This window comes from Rhineura floridana, chromosome 7 (assembly GCF_030035675.1).
Source record: "Rhineura floridana isolate rRhiFlo1 chromosome 7, rRhiFlo1.hap2, whole genome shotgun sequence".
NCBI lineage: Eukaryota > Metazoa > Chordata > Lepidosauria > Squamata > Rhineuridae > Rhineura > Rhineura floridana.
Window position 1 is genome coordinate 62,050,733 of NC_084486.1, and position 20,209 is coordinate 62,070,941.

Sequence of the window (20,209 nt, forward strand, 5' to 3'; positions counted from 1 at the left end):
GCTGCACAAGTGAGTTATGCTCATGCAACTCTGCATCCAAGCCATAATCTTCAACTCTGTGGTTCATTTGCTACAGCCTTCTTCAACCTGGTACTCTCCACATATTTTAAACTACAGCTCCCATCAGCTTCAGCCAACATGGCCATTGACTGGGGATGATGGGAGTTGTGGTTCAAAACATTGGGAGGGCACCAAGGTGGAGAAGGATGATATGCTTCATGGGAATCTCCAGTTGGTTAGGAAAACATCATTGGATCTTCATGTGTTTAGTTTGCCACGGGTGTGCTGGATATAGGTCCAAGGTGCATTACTTAACTGAACTCATTTGGTGCTTCTCATAACCATGGAAGTCTCAAAGCAGGCTTACAAACTTATAAAAATACAAAAATATAGTATACAACATACATCTATTACAACGAAGCTAAAATTAATGAAAAAGAAAAACATCTTTTTCCCCACCCAACAGAAGGATGTGGCATGTAGCAGGTACAATTTCTAATGTGAGGATATTAGTAACTTTTAAAATATTGGCATTAACTGTCGCAATGGAGTTGGGGATTCACTCAAATGGAAAATACTCGGCTCCAATATAGGTTTTGGAATAAGTAGTTTACTTTTTGCTAAATCACATATTTTATGAACTCAAAGCTGAAGTAAGAGTTCAGAAAATATCTTAGTAAAGGTTTCTCTATTATTTGAAAAGCATATACAATCTTAATATCATTAAAGTCTGCCAGGCATAAACTCCACATCAAAATTCTTTAAAGAAAGAGAATGATATAACTTAAGAGGGTAACTAAAGCAAACTGTCACATAGCAGCACAAGAATCCTGCTAAGTTTTCAGACCAAAAGCAAAAACCATAACATGGTTCTCCTGGGCTCTTTGTTCCCCTTTTGGGCAGGCGATGCACTTAGCATATTATGCATTCACTTTTTTAATCATTAACTTTCAGCTTAAATAAAATAAAGCCTGACGTTATGGCTGGATGTGGCCCAGTGAGATCCATGAATCTGGAATATACAGTATCTAGTACTGTGAAGTTCTGGAGCTTCTCACAAATTCTGTGCTTTTGGTATTTGTCCTCTGTGTCCAGTAGAAAACAAACTTTTACGTATAACTCTCTTGTGAATACAGACAGAATATGCAGATTGTGTAAGACCAATTTGAGGTCATATGGAACTACTTGTTAAATCTGACAGACCATCTAGGTGACCCGATCTTAAGACATTGAAGCAGTGATGGCTGCCAGGAACATAGAAACATGACACCCAATTGCTGAAAATCATTACAGCCCAACTAAATTCCGAAATCACAACTCATTTTTTTCTCCTTCTAGAAAGGATTCCACTTTCAAATTTTGAGATAATTGTATTTATCAATTTTCTGCCTATGAGAACCAGGCAGCCATGGATAAAACACATTCTTGGCTGTAGCCAGCTGTCATAGGTGAACTTTCAATAGGACTTCATTTTTCACCAGAAAAAGCTCTCATCATGTGTAGATGAAGATAAGCAATGTGATGTAGATGTATATAAGCATCACTGAAGTACTAACAGTCTGCCATTGATATAAAGGCCACATTTGCACACAGTGCTAAGCCAGGCTGTGGCTTGTTTTAACCTTAATGTGCACAAGTTGTGTGCTGGTGCATGCAGCTGAAGGTCTCTTGCTTCATTCCTTCCTTAGTTGAGCAGGGAAACAAACCATGGAGCAGCCAGCTTAGTGTTATGCTCAAACAATGCTGTAATTGGAAAGGGAAGAAACATTTGTTAATCTTGCATTGCCTACCAGTACCAAAACTGCAATGAGTAGTCAGGGAACTGAGTAAGGACACACACGAAAAATTATGCCTTCATATCTCCTTTTTAATGATACTGCTGAACAAATGATTAATTTTTTTCAATAAAATAAAATTGATTTTTAAAAAAGGCTGGTATTTAATGCAAGACCTACTCAGAGTAGATCCATTGAAGTTAATGCACATTACTAACTTGGGTTAATTCATTTTGATGTGTCTACTCTGATTAGATCTTAGTTGAATACAATCCTATATTTATTACATTTTTTAACACCGTAAAGTCATCTAAAAAAAACCCAACCCACAATAAATACAGTGAAACACTTGTATAAAATAATTGAGATTGGTAATGAGGGAATGCCAGAGACAAGGAGAGATTGAAATAATTGGGTATGTTTAGCCTTGAGAAGAGAAGACTGAAGGGAGATATGATAGCACTCTTCAAGTACTTGAAAGGTTGCCACACAGAGGAGGGTCAGGATCTGTTCTCGATCATCCCAGAGTGCAAGACATGGAATAATGGGCTCAATTTACAGGAAGCCAGATTTTGGCTGAACATCAGGGAAAACTTCCTGTTAGGGCAGTACGACAATGGAACCAATTACTTAGGGAGGTGGTGGGCTGTCCAACACTGGAGGCATTCAAGAGGCAGCTGGACAGCCACCTGTCAGGTATGCTTAAGTTGGATTCTTGCATTGAGCAGGGGGTTCGACTTGATGGTGTTATAGGCCCTTTCCAACTCTTATTGTATGACAAACTAAACTTTTTTTTTTTGGTACTGGTTCTTGTGCCCAGCAACCTAGGAAAAAACCTCTCATTTTATATCTTTTGATATGTGAATGTTCAAAGGCTAATTAGACAAGTGGATACATCTAAAATTCTCTCAACCCAATCAGAGTACTGTCTGCTGCTTGGCATATATACTGTCTCCCTGTTCTACTAGGGGATCCTCCCTTCCTTCCCATAATTAAGGGAGTTTTCCAGTCTTGAAAAAGAAAGGTGAGGAGCTTATCTGCCTGCTGTATCTGTATACAGTAAAGGCTTGTGTTTGGGGGAGGGAGCGCTGTGTGGTTCTACAAGTTTGGGAGGTGTGTGTGCCCACATTTTTATGTGGCAGTTGTGTATATGTTCTGGGTGCTGTTTCCATGTTTTTGTGTGGGTTGTGCATGGTTTTTCTTTTTTATCATCTTTAAGTGACCCTGAACACATACATTCTTTACCTACTACAATTATATGCATGGCAGGGTAATTGAAAGGGCTAGCATCCTATCATATCCATTATCATCATTTAGGGGATTTTAAAATGAACACTGATGTGTAAAAAGCATTATCCTACCCTTTATCAGTCTCATCATACCCTTACCTGGCCCTGAAAACCCACACCATTTAACCACTCACATTCTGAGTTTGACAGGGCACTTAAAAGGGGCTGGGGTAACTTAAAGTGAAGTGATATTTAAAGTGAAGTGATCTTGAAAATAAACCTTTAAGTGACCTCTTACCTCCATTAAGCACCTACTATTTTGACAGTCATAGTAGCTAAAGGGGTATTTGTTCAGGATCACTAGAGCAGGATCAAGGTGATTGTGGTCTTGACAATTCCAACCTGAGCTAGGGGGGAATCTTACACTAGGCAGGGCTGGGCAGGTCAGGTGGATGGGTCTTTGAATCTTGGGGTCAGAAACAGCCAAGGATTTGTTTTAACTGTTCTTAAAAAAAAGTTTCCTAATTTAAGTTTAGTGGGGTAAACCATTGCTTCAGATATACTCACTGGCCTTATCCTGGATACTGGAAAATTTGAGATCTCTTATCATGTAGCAAACTGAGACTGGGACCCTAAGCATGCATATTTGGAAAATAGGGCACAATGTAAATGATGATGATGACAGTACCACTGAAATACTTGGAGCTCAATAGTTTTTACTGAGAGAATTATGAGCACTTGGCTTTTGATTGAGATCCTGGTCTTGGGAATCCACTGCTTTCTTTTTCCTCTGTCCCGAAAAGTAGCAGCAGGAAGCATCCAGAATGGGAGAAAAGTAAATTGGCTAATGCAACTTACTTTTTAAAAAAGAATATTGTATTTGTGTTATATACATTATTTAAAAATAGTTTAATGGACCATAATTATTCTTTGTTCTCATTCATTCATCATTGGCAATCACTCGTGGCCGAGTAAGATTGTTTTCCAAGATAAGGTCTTTAATGGTGGGTCCGTAAGTGACTGTGGAGGCCAATTCTGGATCCACACAGCCTCCCACAGTGAGGACATAGGTTTCCAGACGGAAGATGGTCATGATGAGGATTTGCTTGACGTGCCTTCCGCTTAGCTTGTTTGTCCCTTTCAGCCTTACTTGTGCTTCTTCAAAGTCCATAGCACCTTTGATAATGGCCGACCTCCAATTGGGACACTCATGGGCCAAGGCTTCCCAGTTCTCAATGCTTATGTTACATTTTTTTAGATTAGCTTTGAGAACATCTTTAAACCTCTTTTGCTGTCCACTGATACTCTGTTTTCCATCCTTAAGTTGGGAGTAAAGTAGCTGCTTTGGAAGACGGTGATCAGGCATTCGAACAACATGGCCTGTCCAGCGAAGTTGATGTTGGAGGATCATTGTTTCAACACTGGTGGTCTTTGCTTCTTCCAATACGCTAACATTAGTCCGCCTATCTTCCCAAGTAATTTGCAGAATTTTCCAGAGGCAGCGTTGGTGAAATCTTTCAAGAAGTTGGGAGTGGCGTTTATAGATGGTCCATGTTTCACAGGCGTACAGTAAGGTCGGTAGTACGATGGCTTTGTAGACAAGCGTTTTGGTCTCCCTGAGAATATCCCGATCCTCAAACACTCCACGCTTCATTCGGGAGAATGCGGCACTCGCAGAGCTCAGACAATGCTGAATTTCAGCGTCGATGTCAGCTTTTACAGAGAGATGGCTGCCAAGATAAGAAAAGTGATTGACATTCTCCAGCGTTGCACCATTAAGCTGGATTGATGGTGCTACAGAGGGACTGGTTCACACTTGCTGATGAAGCACTTTGGTTTTTTTGATGTTAAGCAAGAGACCAAGCTTTTCGTATGCTTCTGCAAAGACATTTAGGATAGTTTGAAGATCTTCCTCTGAATGTGTGGAGACTACATTATCATCAGCATATTGAAGTTCTATGACAGAGGTTGTAATTATCTTACTTTTTGCTTTCTGCCTACTGAGATTAAAAAGCTTTCCATCCGTTCGATATGTGATTTCCACGCCAGTGGGAAGTTTCCCCTCCACAAGGTGTAGAATCATGGCGATAAAAATAGCAAATAAGGTCAGAGCAATGACACATCACTGTTTAATGCCTGATCCCACCTTGAGAGCCATTGTTATCCAAAATTGTTGCTGTCATGTTGTCATGGAGGAGTTGCAAAACATTCACAAATTTATCAGGGCATCCAGTTTTCAGAAGGATGGTCCAGAGAGCAGTTCAATTTACAGTATCAAAGGCCTTAGTCAGATCAATAAATGCCATATACATGCATTTTTCTTGAAGCTGTCGTGCAGTGAAGATCATGTCCACTGTCCCCCTGGAAGGGCGGAAACCATTTTGGGATTCAGGGAGGATTTCTTCTGAGATAGGTAGGAGGTGATTTGTGAGGATCCTTGCAAGGATTTTACCTGCGGTAGCAAGAAGAGAGATGCCTCAGTAGTTCCCACAATCTATTCTATCACCCTTCTTGAAAAGAGTGGTAATTATGGCATCCCTAAAGTCTTCCGGGGTCTCCTCCCTCATCCAGATTTTTTCGATGAGCTTATGAAGTTGTTGTGTAAGTTCAGGCCCACCTTCTTTAAAGACTTCAGTAGGAATCCTATCAGGTCCACTAGCTTTGTTATTCTTCATTTGATTAATGGCTTTACTGACTTCATCCAAATTAGGGGATACTGCAAGCTCATCTCTAATTTGTTGTTGTGGGATTTGCGAGAAGACCTCATCAGCCACAATATACAATTAAGGAGGTCGTGGTAATGCTCTTTCCAATGCAGTGCAATAGACTCTTTGTCCTTTAGTAGTTTGCTACCATCTATTGAACGTAAGGGATTTGTACCATAATTTGTTGGTCTGTAGATGGCCTTTGTGGCATTAAAAAAGCCCTGTGTATCATGAGCATCTGCAAAATACTGGATTTCTTGAGCTTTCTTTATCCACCAGGTGTTCTTAAGTTCTCTAGGTCTTCTTTGGACCTCAGCCTTTACACTGGCATAGATTTTTTTCTTAGCAGCACAGCATACATCAATGCAATATTAATATCAGTAACGAATAAAATTCGTTAATAAAACACAAAACACAAATAAAATGCAAAACAAGAAAATTAACAAACTATAAATGTTAGAAATATAATGAAGCCAGAAAAATAAAGACTACCCCGTGATCTTCTTAACTCTTTATACAGCTGCACATTATCTTGAACCTTATTTCATAACATTACAAGAATAACTTTTTCTCAGGACAACAACCCTATTATTCTTCTGTCTTCTCTAGTCCTAACAATATTTGTTAACTTAATCATATATCAGTCCCCAGACTCTTGCCGTCTAGTTCATTAAAGAGGGGGCATTTTGTTGATTTCATTTATGAGCATTTGTTATTCTAGCAGTGGCCAACAAAGGAATGATCATCTTTCAATACCTTTGATTGCAAATGCAACCAATTTTTGTTCATAAAGTAGCTGTCTGGTCTTCAGCAAGGGCAATATCTGAGTGAGAAAAACATAACGTTATTGTCTTGACCTCATGATTTTGGTAAATATTATTGGAACTGTATGGGTCTTGATCCATGGGCTAGTGGTTCCCATGCTCCTGTGGTAAAGTGTGAATTAGTTAGATTTACTTTCAGGGAACTTGTTTAGGGTTGAGTTATAAATCCTGACATACCATAGCTTAATAAAATGCTTCTTAACAAACAAGAACACTAATTTAAGGAGCATTATGTCTTTCTCTGAAGATCTTTTCCTTATGACATTTGGAGGGGGAATCATCATTTTTTAGTAGGGATGTTGAATAATCAACAGAGGAACACACTGACTGACCGAGATGAAATAAAAGGAAGATGGAAGCAATACACTGAAGAATGCTGTGAAAGAGATGCCAGGATGACAGACTCATTCATGGAGGAACCGTATGATGAAGAACCAGAAATTCTAGAATTTGAGGTGAAAGCTGCTCTTAAAATACTTGGAAGAAACAGAGCACCAGGAACAGATGGCATACCAATAGAGTTGCTACAAGCTACTGAGACTGAATCTGTCCAAATTTTGACTAAAATCTGTCAAGAAATATGGAAAACTAAACAATGGTCCACAGACTGGAAGCGTTCCATATACATCCCAATTCCAAAGAAAGGGGATCCCAGGGAATGCAGTAATTATCAAACTATTGCCTTAATATCCCATGCAAGTAAAGTAATGCTCAAGATTCTATAACAAAGGCTCTTATCATATATGGAGTGAGAAATGCCAGACGTCCAAGCTAGATTTAGAAAAGGAAGACGCACCAGAGATCATATCGCAAACATAAGTTGGGTAATGGAACAGACCAAGGAATTTCAGAAGAAAATCACCCTGTGCTTTATAGATTACAGCAAAGCCTTTGACTGTGTAGATCATGAAAAACTATGGAATGCTTTAAAAGAAATGGGGGTGCCACAGCATCTGATTGTCCTGATGCACAACCTATACTCTGGACAAGAGGCTACTGTAAGGACAGAATATGGAGAAACCGATTGGTTCCCCATCGGAAAGGGTGTGAGACAGGGCTGTATTTTGTCACCCTATTTATTTAATCTATAAGCAGAACATATCATATGGAAAGCAGGATTGGACCAAGATGAAGGAGGTGTGAAAATTGGAGGGAGAAATATCAATAATTTAAGATATGCAGACAATACCATACTACTAGCAGAAACCAGTAATGATTTAAAACGATTGCTGATGAAAGTTAAAGAGGAAAGCACAAAAGCAGGACTACAGCTGAACATCAAAAAGGCTAAAGTAATGACAACAGAAGATTTATGTAACTTTAATATTGACAATGAGGACACTGAATTTGTCACGGATTATCAATACCTTGGCACAGTCATTAACCAAAATGGAGACAATAGTCAAGAAATCAGAAGAAGGCTAGGACTGGGGAGGGAAGCTTTGAGAAAACTAAAAAAAGATCCTCAGATGTAAAGATGTATCACTGAACACTAACGTCAGGATCATTCAGACCATGGTATTTCCGATCTCTATGTATGGATGTGAAAGTTGGACAGTGAAAAAAGGGGATAAGAGAAAAATCATCTAATTTGAAATGTGGTGTTGCAGGAGAGCTTTGTGCATACCATGGACTGCGAAAAAGACAAATAATTGGGTGTTAGAACAAATTAAACCAGAACTATCACTAGAAGATAAAATGATGAAACTGAGGTTATCATACTTGAACACATCATGAGAAGACATGATTCACTAGAAAAGACCTTAATGCTGGGAAAAACAGTAGGGAGCAGAAAAAGAGGAAGGCCAAACAAGCGATGGATTGATTCCATAAAGGAAGCCACAGACCTGAACTTACAAGATCTGTACAGGGTGGTTCACGACAAATGCTCTTGGAGGTCACTGATTCATAGGGTCATCATAAATCGTAGTCGACTTGAAGGCACATAACAACAGCTCTCAGCCGATGAGGAATTACTGTAAGCCTTTAGACTCATCAAATGGATCTGTTTTACTCACTATCTGGTTACGCTCATTTGTGGATTTCGAGCATGTGTTCATTTTGGCCTCACTCACTGTGTGTCTTGTATACATGCTTTCTATCACTGCTGTAGTTCAGATGCATTCATTTCAGTTTCCTCCTTCAAAACAAGCAGTGACTGAGAAAGAATATAAAGTTCCCCACATCCGCGTGTATTTTTGCATGCGGATGCCCTTCATAACGAACACATTATGTGTTTATTTTGTATTTGGGCATCTGTTCATTTCATGAATCTGATGAAGTCAGTTCTAGCCTATGAAAACTCATGTTGGAGTAAACTTTGAGGTGTCATAGGGAACTTGGTTATATTTCTTGTCCAAAGTGAAGCCACAAGAAAACTTGGTTAATTTTAGGTTGGCTAAGAAACCTGCCAAAGTCGAATCAGTACAACCTCATAGTTAAAGTATAGGATTCGCTATTACTGTATGTGGTGATGGCTACCAACATAGACAACTTTAAAAGAGGATTGGACAAATTCATGCACAATAAGACTATCAATGGCCACTACTTATTATGCCAGCTATTTCATTTGTACCCATCTTTCAGGACATCTACCTCCAGGATCAGATGCAGCATGCCTCTAACATCAGTTGCTGGTATTCAGTGGGAGAGTGTAATTCTCCTTATATCCTGCTTGTGGGCTTCCCATAAGCATCTAGTTGGCCACTGTTGGAAGCAGTATGTTGGACTAGATTGGCCTTTGAGCTGATCCAGCAAATCATCAGCTCTTCTTGCATTCTTAAGGATATGTCCATGTACCTACTAACTGTGTTTTTTTTGCACTTCTGCACCAAACATATATTTTAAAATTTTATGACACATAGATTATTCCTTTCTCTTCCAAGAAAATCTGACAAGGTGAACAGCAGAAGTATAAACTGCAGGTCAGTTATAAACAGAAGTGCATTAAGTAGTGCAGCCTAAACAAAACATGGTATGGTGTTGCCTAGAGCTTTGCATTCTCTTTTGCTCTGTGGCTTATACTATACCCTGAGATTCCGCACCAGTAAAGAATACTGGTGATTTATCATGGGGTGCACGTCACAGGGATTTTAAGGAATAGGAAAGCTCAGGATTAGCTCATCTGAGTCTCCCCACAACTCTTCTATTGTCAGTTGCATAGTATTGTTGCGTGCCTCCCCAATCTCCAAGCAGTGAGATCTCAGGGGTCCCTGCGCTCATCCAGGGTTTGGTTTCCTTTGGGAAGAAGGTCAGCAGAGACTGTGGTGTCTTTATGAAATATCGTTTATTTATTTACATGCATTCCAACCTGAGCTTAGGATGGAGGGGTTCAAGGCATCAGCAGTCCAATATCCAGCTTTTCCATCAGTGTTACAGGAGGCATCCCAAATGCCATGGTGCAGAGAGCCAGTCTTTCTGCCTGCCTCCCGTTCCCAGCAATTCCTGGACACAACTAAAAACACAAGCCTCTCCTAGGCCCCAGGAGGGGGGGAGGCTCTCCTGAAGAGTTTCAATGACAAAAGGATCTTCCTGGCCCATTCACCAGTTGCTGAGCAACTGATAGACCCACTATCCTACCTGGCCACTCTATTAGCTTAACAAAAGAGCTTAACATCTGACCAGCAGAGCGAGTTCCTCATTCCAAGGCACAGGATTCCAAATCAGAGGCTGGAAAAATGACCCACAGGGATCATCCATTCCAACCCCATACTTGTAACACTATACTGGCTACTCTATGTGGCATGCCGCTAATTAATGTGCATTACTCTGCCTGCCTATAAACAATTTTTCCATATTCCAACTTGAAGGCAGGGCAGGAAAATTTAGCCACATATGTATGTGAGAGCAAAAATTGGCTGTGGGTGGGGGTTGATAAAGAAATGTGAGAGTTTTACATTTATGCTATGATGAGTTGTAATCTGGATGCTCCTTTGCCCACTGTGGTTTGCGGTTTTCCCCTTTTCTTCCTATCACATAAGCCCAGATCTTTTCTTCAGCCCTTGGTCTCTCACTGCTGGTTCACCCATTGATAGGGGTTTGCAAAGGCTGTGGAATCAGCACAGTTACCTGCCCATGAGGGCATATGCTTCTCTCCCCTCACACACCCCGAGAGAATTCCAGCTCTCCTGATTATCCCCTGCAGTGACCACTTTGGCACATGTAATAGAAAGCCTTTTCAAGAAATGGCTCAGCATGTATACACTGCATGTAGTTTTGGATTTGTGCGTATGTACTTTCCTTGTTTGGAGAATGGTATATGGTGGAATATGCATCCTGCCCACAATTTGTCCTCTCATCCTCTTGACAAAAGTAACTGGACACATTGCATAGCAAGATGGTCCTCCATCTACACATGGGGACGATATGTGAACTTGTTCTGTGTCACCAGAGATGCAGCTATATGTGAGCAGGTGCTGGAGAAGGATTGGCATCTTGCACATTCCTCCTTCTTTCTTGAGACACTAACATCTGAAGAGCTAATATTCTAAAGAAGGTGGGCATTCCGGGTGAGAGGTAAAAGTGGCTGGAATCCTGATTTTGTGCAGTAGGTTTCCACCTCACAAAACATACATCCCTTAATCCAGGCAACCAAACATATTATCGCAGTTCAAGGACATCCAGCCAGCAAAAGCACTCGAGGAGAACATGGAGAAGGGCAGTGAAAGGTGAGGCTTGGGGAGAGTCCTGAGGGCTGGAAAAAGAGGCCTGGATGACCACATTCTGTCCCCGGGCCTGAGGTTCACCATCCCTGCTTACCTAGTACTTGCCTTACGATTGAGCCATCAGGTGCTGAAAGTAATCACAAAAAACAAGGAAAAGGCACATGATAGAATGGGATAGTTATGTCAAGTCAGAGTTTAATGTCAAAGTTAAAATTGTTTGGAGGGCCAGGTTCAATTCTGAGTGTAACGTAAGGGTGCATTTGCATTGGATATTCAAGCAATATCTGATTTTTTGTGTCGATGCCTATAAATCTATGAAGAAAATATGTAGTATTCTTTGTTCTATAGACATGGCAGTTGTTTCTTTTCATGGGGTTGTAGGAAGTATTTCTCACTTTTTTAGTATAATATATAATTATGATTTTGGAACAGGGTTTTTGTTATCTCATTGCAAAGGATTACTTTAGAGAGAATTCACAGCAAAAATAACTTGAACTATCAAATATCTAAACGGCACTTGGGTTTTATATCTGCTTTCAAAGTGTTGGGATTCAACTTGAAGATGTTCTTTCAAAAACAATGTGTCCGAGAAAAGCCTAAGCTGATGCTAATGACAGGACAGAGAAGCTCATAGAAAATTGGTTCCAGTTTTTAAAACCGTAACATTTCCATTGCATTTCCCCTCTAATTTATGGATTCACATAAAAGCTAGTGGTTGTTCTTTCTGACATCACAGAGGACAGTATGGCCAGAACTACCCAAGCAATTCGAGGATAGATTAATGGTATCTTTATTACCCTACCTACTAACTAAACTCTTCTGGCTGATCATCAGTAAAGAGGAAGTGTAAAGAACAGATATGTGACAGAAGACCAGATAAGAAGTAACATAAGAGAAGGTGAAGAGAGGAAAGCAGCCAATGGCAAACAATAAGACAGTAGCTGAGAGAAGAAACTACTGGAGGCAAAAATGAGTTGCAGGAAGATAAGCAGATGACAGTGAGGCAGGGAAACGGAGAAGGGAGGGATGATTAACAATAATAGTTACAAGCCTTTTGATAGTGCAATACTTCATAAATGAGTAGGAGAGGTAATATCCCATAGCATCAAGTGATTTAGAAACTCTCAGGGGTAGAGAAGTGCACAAGGCAACTGGTTTTAAAAATACAGCTGTATGTATGACAGGCCACAGGAGGATATTTATGTGAGGGCCTGTTGTTAAAGCCTTGGCAGTACTTCACTAGGAGGGGCAGCTCCCTTTTGTATGATAAATATGGCTCTTTGTTTTGAGAAGCAGGAAATAATGGAAAGAGAAAGGAAAAATGTACTACTGCTGTATTAACTCCTTAAGATTTGGCCTTTTGGCTTCCTGTGAGATCAAAGATGACCACAACAAAATATGATTTACCATAATGAATGGTATTGTGATCAGAGCACCAAATCAGTTTACCAAATTAATTGCCAGGAAGGATATTTTTAATATAAATATTGGCCCTCCTCCATTTTGGTGTGTGAAGCAGCTTGTTTGTTTGAATCATTTGTGTTCACCTTATAAAATTTACATCATCATTGGGCATTTGGTCTCTCTTGAACTCTGTTTGTATCATGCTATTTGATATTTTGCTTTTTTTCATCCAGGTGAGCAAGAAGCATCATCACAGTTAAAGGACAAGTTCCAGAGAGGCAAATGCACTCAAGGAGGGTGTGTCCTGGGGAGAAGTCCAAGGGCCTGATAGGGAAGCCTGCATGTGGCCCCTGGGCCTTAGGTTCCCCACTCCTGCTTCATAGGGTACCCCTTATTACTATCCCCAATATCCTCACTTCTTTTAATTAGATGTGTGTCTGTAGAACTGAGCTTTATTGGCAGGTCTGTATATAACCTGCAGTTTCAAGGAAATGCACGAAAAACACATCACTTTATTTTGGGCACAGAATTTAGAATCCTGAAAACATTGGGTTTTTTAAAAAAAAATTCTAACTCTTACAACTGTAAAGAAAATTTTGGAATTTCTTTGCTCTTCCTCGTGATTAGCAGTTACATATTGTGCAAAACAGGAAATTGAATGAATGTAGTGTATAATTTTGATTTATTTTTTAGCACAAGGTACACACAGCTCTTATTAGCAGTGGCTAAACCATGAAGCTCACTGGGTGGCCCTGGGCCAGTCACTGCCTCTCAGCCTCAGAGGAAGGCAATGGTAAACCCCCTCTGAATACCACTTACCATGAAAACCCTATTCATAGGGTTGCCATAAGTCAGAATCGACTTGAAGGCAGTGTACACACACACACACACACACACACACACACACACACACACACACACACACACACACACACACACACACACACACACACACACACACACACACACACACACACACACACACACACACACACACACACACACACACACACACACACACACACACACACACACACACACACACACACACACACACACACACACACACACACACACACACACACACACACACACACACACACACACACACACACACACACACACACACACACACACACACACACACACACACACACACACACACACACACAAGAAGCCTCTCAAGAACTTTACTGCAAGAACTAAAGTGAGTGGATGCAGATGGTTCCCTTTTTGCTCCAAGAAAGTATGTAAAATGGGAAGGGAACATTCTCTCCCTCCTGCATATTCATACCTTGGCTAGAAATGCTGGCACTGATTCTTTTGCAGCCAGCGCACCTAGGGACCATCTTCAGGGAACAGACTAATGTATTTAATGAATCTGAGAAAAATAAGAAATTGTAAAGGCTGCAGGGCAACATACACATGCTGTTCTGTCTGACAGGTTTGTGCTAATTAAGACAACTCGCAGCTGTTTGGCTCCTCCTTATTAGGGGACATTTGTATCAGGTACCAGGCTTAACATTTATTTTTTCTGACATATTGAAAACTCTTTGATGATGCTGGTCACTTTGTAAGCACAGATGGAAATAATGGCATTTACTGAAAAAGTAGGTGCAGCATGGAGCAAATATTTTTTAAACAAATATACTGTCTTTGACACACTTTTATCAAATGTCTCTGTGTGCAGAGGGAGGGTTGCTAGTTACTTAAAAGATTTGGAGCACAGGCCCATAGACATAATTTTGCATAAAATTTGCAAATGCTAACTGATATGTATAGGGGCAGATTAAGACTGATTTCCCACTAATTTCCCATTCAAATCAACTCATATAAACACCACACTCCAGATCACCCCAAATCAGTTCTTCCATTTATTGCTGCAATTAATTTCTCAACAGATCCTACTCCAAATCAATTCAATCTCCCTTAAATTAATCCCATTAATTGTCTCCAATCAAATCTAAATAATCTTATATTATTTCCCTAATATTCTGCCCAGTTACCAAGACCTCCTTCTAAGCCAATTTCCCCCAAATTCATTTCCTACCCAAAAACACTCAGAAAAAAATTCAGGGCTCATGACCCATGGGTCCACATCTAACAATGTTCCTGTCTCTGTGCAGAAGAAATATAGGGTTGTATCCAACAAAACCATCTCATTAGCACAATGGACTTCCTTTCCCCTTGTGCTGTGGAGAGTTGGATTAACCCCAGAACAGATTTTGTATGGAGTGTGTGGGGAGAGGGAGAAGTCCCATGGTGCAGGCAGAAGTCTTTGTGCTAATGGGATGACTTAGCTAGATATGGGTTTCCATTTGATCAATTATGGGTTGAAATTCAAGTGAAATGAAGAATGACTGAGGCTGCAGTCCTAAATATATTTGCTAGGAAGTTAGTCCCATTGAAAATGTCCAAGTAAACAAGCATAATTTTGATCTGTGTTACATACAGTCTGTTTTTTCTTACCTTGTCTGTTAGACATAGAGGCTGTCATAACTGGAGACACGTCTGCACCTGCTTATTTCCACATGTTAGAGCCAAAATGGATGTACACAAGCATATCTAGGCTGCACAATTTTCATTGTGTCCTGCTGTCAGCATTCACACATTCTCTAGTAACAAATGAAATGTAGATCAGATTTAAGTGCCACATTACAGCAGTCATGTTTTTATGTTGGAACACAGTTACACTCACTATTCAACTTTGCACTGGGTAGTTATGGGTACACACTTCACCATAACCATCTGCGGTAAGCAGGAACAAGTAAAGTGTAAGTTCAGACAAATCGTCAGATTCCTGGTTGTACCACCTGCATCTTGTTTTGACAAAATGAGTATTGTCAAAATGAGTTTATAGTCATGTACTTATTATAGGAGGTATATCCTCACATGGCCCCCGTTTCGAGGTGAATAATTCTTTCCTTCCTTCATCTATGTCATTACCAAAGCACCAGAATTAATCATCATACAGTACTGGTCATAACTTTAATTAATTTAGTCATTGGTATTAATAAAGTTGTCATTGTTGGTGATAATAGTTCTGAAATACTTGGATTGGTCTGACTGAGAACCAATTTTAACAGCGGCCCTTAATATCTCTGTTCTTGCCAAACTTTCCTTCTGTGGCCAACTAATCAGGACTCCAGAGATATTTTGTGCCTTCTATAAATGTGTGGGTGCAGTTACTCAGAGGAGGCAGAATGCTGCTTGCTATTTATAGCTTTCATTCTACCTTTTATCTCTTCTTGCACACACACTGTCTGGCACTTTTCAGATTCTGTCTATAATAATGGCTGATTCCTGACTTTTTTTTTAATCTACAGCAGGGTGAGAGGGAGGTCACAATTTAAATTTGTTGCTGTATGTGGCAATGCTTTTCTCTTGTCACACACACTTGAAACAGCATCACGAGGCAGAATTAGTGCTTTAGCACATGGACCAAATTCTGGTGAGTTGCTGATGTGCATAAAAGAACATAAAGAGAAACCACTTATGGCAAGGATAGCCAACCTAGGCTATGTCCCAGAATTCCATAGAAGGCAATGAGTGAGGGTCCTAGTAGTTATTCTGGGATGAAGGACCAATTCTGTATGCTCCAAATTACTTGGCAATAGTTTCCTGGCATGCTGAAGGAGGCTCAGGTGGATAGTGATGGTGCATACTATTATACAAGAGGAAAATCTGGCTGCAAAATCTGGCGTGAGTTCAAGGTTGGGTACTTGAATACCAGGGCTGGCCAGGAATACAGGACTGTCCGCAAAGTTTCAGGCCAAGAAGGTGCAAACAATACCAAGGCCTTTCTGCATGCACAATCAAGAAAGTATGCCACAGTATTTTGTTATTCATAGCGTAACACTGTAGTTGCCAGTATCAAACCAGCTGGAATAGTGTGATCCAGCTGAAATAGTGCAATGGCCCATCATAAGGTTGGTGGAGGTGGGAAGTAAATTGTGCTTCAGGAGAATGGCCTTGCAGCAATATGGGTAGTCTTGTCAGGTCCAAGCATTTCTCTAGACCTGGTACAAGCTTGTCATATAAGTCTCTTCTTTCCTATCTACCCACCCCATTCATGCCTTCTCTGCTTTGAAAAACTGGAGGACTGATTGGTGTCCTTTGACTTCTTTTTGTTCCATTTGTGTAAGTTCTCATGTTCTTGTAGGGATGTACTGCCAGAAAAAAGGAAAACCAGAAAAAGGGCAACCAGAATGATCAAGGGGATGGAGCGACTCCCTTACGAGGAAAGGTTGCAGCATTTGGGGCTTTTTAGTTTAGAGAAAAGGCGGGTCAGAGGAGACATGATAGAAGTGTATAAAATTATGCATGGCATTGAGAAAGTGGATAGAGAAAAGTTCTTCTCCCTCTCTCATAATACTAGAACTCGTGGACATTCAAAGAAGCTGAATGTTGGAAGATTCAGGACAGACAAAAGGAAGTACTTCTTTACTCAGGGCATAGTTAAACTATGGAATTTGCTCCCACAAGATGCAGTAATGGCCACCAGCTTGGATGGCTTTAAAAGAAGATTAGACAAATTCATGGAGGACAGGGCTATCAATGGCTACTAGCTGTGATGGCTGTGCTCTGCCACCCTAGTCAGAGGCAGCATGCTTCTGAAAACCAGTTGCTGGAAGCCTCAGGAGGGGAGAGTGTTCTTGCACTCGGGTCCTGCTAGCGGGCTTCCCCCAGGCACCTGGTTGGCCACTGTGAGAACAGGATGCTGGACTAGATGGGCCACTGGCCTGATCCAGCAGGCTCTTCTTATGTTCTTATGTTACCACCAAAAAAGAGGGTATATAGTTGCATAAGATTTGCATGTGCTAATTTATATATATATATATGTGTGTGTGTGTGTGTCAAATCACTACAATTTAAATAGAAATACTGTATATCTCACCATAGTCTAGAAGACTGATCAGAGGATTTGTGTGCCCTTGTAGTCCAGGTTCAGACTGTTGATGGGCAATTTCATGAACCCTTCTTAGGGTTCTTTTTCTTTTAAACAGACAAACTTGGGCCTCCAAATAGAGGACAACTGTAAAATAGGACACATGATTACTCCATGTTCCTGTTCTCTGGGGAGCATAGGTTGGCATGTGTGGTTTGTTTCACTTACTCTGTCCTTGTGAGATAGGATAGGCCTTGGGATAATGACTGGTTAATGAGCTTCACAGCTGAGTGGGCATTTGAACCTAGGTCTCCCTGATCGTAGTCTGAAACTACACTGCACTGGTTCTCACTGGCTTTGTATTTAGGCAGACATGACAGTATGGTATACATACATATACATTATAAAAGAGTGCAATGACAAATGATTGCTCTTTAGATACTGTTCCTGTTCTTGGGCTCTAGTGTCAGTTCTTCCATACACTCTGGAGATCTAATTAATTTGCTCGTGTGTTTTTGGGCCTGTAAATCTTATCAGCAGTACTGACTCCTCTAGCAGTCAGACCTTTTCAGTTGCTCCTGTCTGTAAATAGGGAATGTCATCAGGAACTAAGGAACTCTGGGATTTGTTGGAGAGCATGACACACATAATGATATGCTATTCTGTTTTAAATGCTAAATCCTATAATTTCCTGTACAAGGAGATCTTGGCCAGCTGCTGACTGTTTGGAATGTTGCTTGTTCTAACACTCCTTATTGATTTCAGCAAATTTCACAAGATTTGGAGATTTATAGACATGTAGATACAAAGAAGTAATTTTGCATGAAAATGGTGTGATTAGGATGAGGATTAGGCTGTAATCCTAGACATGTCTACTTAGAAGTAAGTTTCATTGATTTCAGTGAGACTTACCACCAGGAAAATGTATTCAGGATTGCAAACTTAGCCTCAATTTTCCCTTCAAGCTAATGGACCTATAGCCTAGGTCAGGGCTCTCTAGATGTCTGGGCCTTGGTAAAGTGTATCCACTGCACATACATGTGCACACTACACCATGCTTGGGCCCTGAGTCTTGAAACTGTTTGCCCTCCCTTTTTTTGTTATGTAATTATACATGTACTCTACCACAAGGGCAAAGAGTCTCTAGAGAAAAGACAGGAAAAACTAACAATAAAAATGAAAAGGGCATGGAGAAGTATTTGGCTGACTAGGGAGAGCGTTGCAGTTCTTTCTACCTTTTTAAAAAAGGATTGTACATGTGCTCAAGCATTGGAGTACACAGCCTCAGAAGACATCATAAACAAACAGAATTAGATTAATATGTAAGTGAACCCCAAATGATACAGGCGTATGTAAGGTAGAGTTACCAGGTCTCCAGTTTTTGGCCGGAGTCTCTGGTTTTTTGGGGGGCCCTCCGGCTCTCCAGCTAGCACCCCTTAATCTCCGGACTCTCAGCTTCAATTAAAAAAAAATTAAGTTTCTAGGTGGTCTGGTTCCCGAGATATACACCAAAACGTCAGCCGCCCCCTGCAACTGTTTAATCTATTTAACTGATATGACGCTGAAGTTGGTTCCTAGTTCCCAGTTCCTTATTTGCTTGAAAGTTCAAAACACTAAAAAAGAAGAGTTGACAACTACAGCAACTTCAGACCAAACTTAACATGTCTCTGAACCCCAAAATATATGTTGGGGTACCCTGTATGATATATTACTGTGATGGGGGGACTCTCCCCGTCAAGAATAACAATACATTTATGCAATCAAAATCATCAGGCTTCTGATATTATCATAAATACATAATGATGTCATAAAATCATAAAAAATAAGTAACTGGGGGTGCCCACCCCAAACTCTGCTCTGGGACAGGACAAATCATATACCCCAGGAAAGGGGAGGGTGTCCTCTATGAGATGCCACTGTGTCCCACCTGGCCCAGAGCTTCTGCTGGGCTCAGGGGAAGGATGAGGGCATCTATGCAGACAGAAAGGGTAGAGAGTCTTCTTACTCTTACTCATTTCTCAGACCTCTTTCTGAAGTGAAGGGTCAAATCTGTAAAGAAGTTTGGAGCAGCCACATTAAAAGATAAGGGCAGGGCATTCCAGGCAGGGGGTTGCCAACCCTGCTTGGATATGGATGTCTTTGCAGAGGATCCGTAGTCAAGCTTTACCAACAGCACAATCCAAACTATATCTACTCAGAAGTAAGTCCTGTTGAGTTCTATGGGGGCTTAGTTCCTTAGTACGTGTGTTTAGAATTGCAGCCTTCAGGGGCATCCATCTTTACTCCTGAGTGCTCCCATCTAACATCTCCACAACACTAGGCTCCTTTCTTCCTACAATGGCCTTCTGGTGTCTGGCCTGGCCTGGCGGCACTTAAACCCTTCTTGCCAAAAGCAAGTAGGCTAGATTAAATGTTCCCTACCCAGGCTCCATCTTTTAGCTAAGATGCCTAGCTTAATTTCCAGTCAGATATTTTTTTTAATTGTATGCTCCAAGCAACTGTGATTGATGCTTAATGTATCATGCTTAATGACATCACTCGGGCCCGCCCCGTGACATCACTCGGGCCCGCCCCGTGACATCACTCGGGCCCGCCCCGTGACATCACTCGGGCCCGCCCCGTGACATCACTCGGGCCCGCCCCTAAAATCTCAGGTTTTGGGATGCTTCTGACCTGGCAACCCTAGAGCTACATCATCAAGGGTAGTAGAATACGAACAG

At 40.8% G+C, this 20,209-nt stretch overlaps 1 protein-coding gene across 9 annotated transcripts in view; it reads left to right on the forward strand.

Annotated features, from left to right (window-relative positions):
* The window catches only part of FAM53B (family with sequence similarity 53 member B), a 203,285-nt gene that overhangs the window by 12,914 nt on the left and 170,162 nt on the right, over positions 1-20,209 (forward strand). The window lies entirely within an intron of this gene.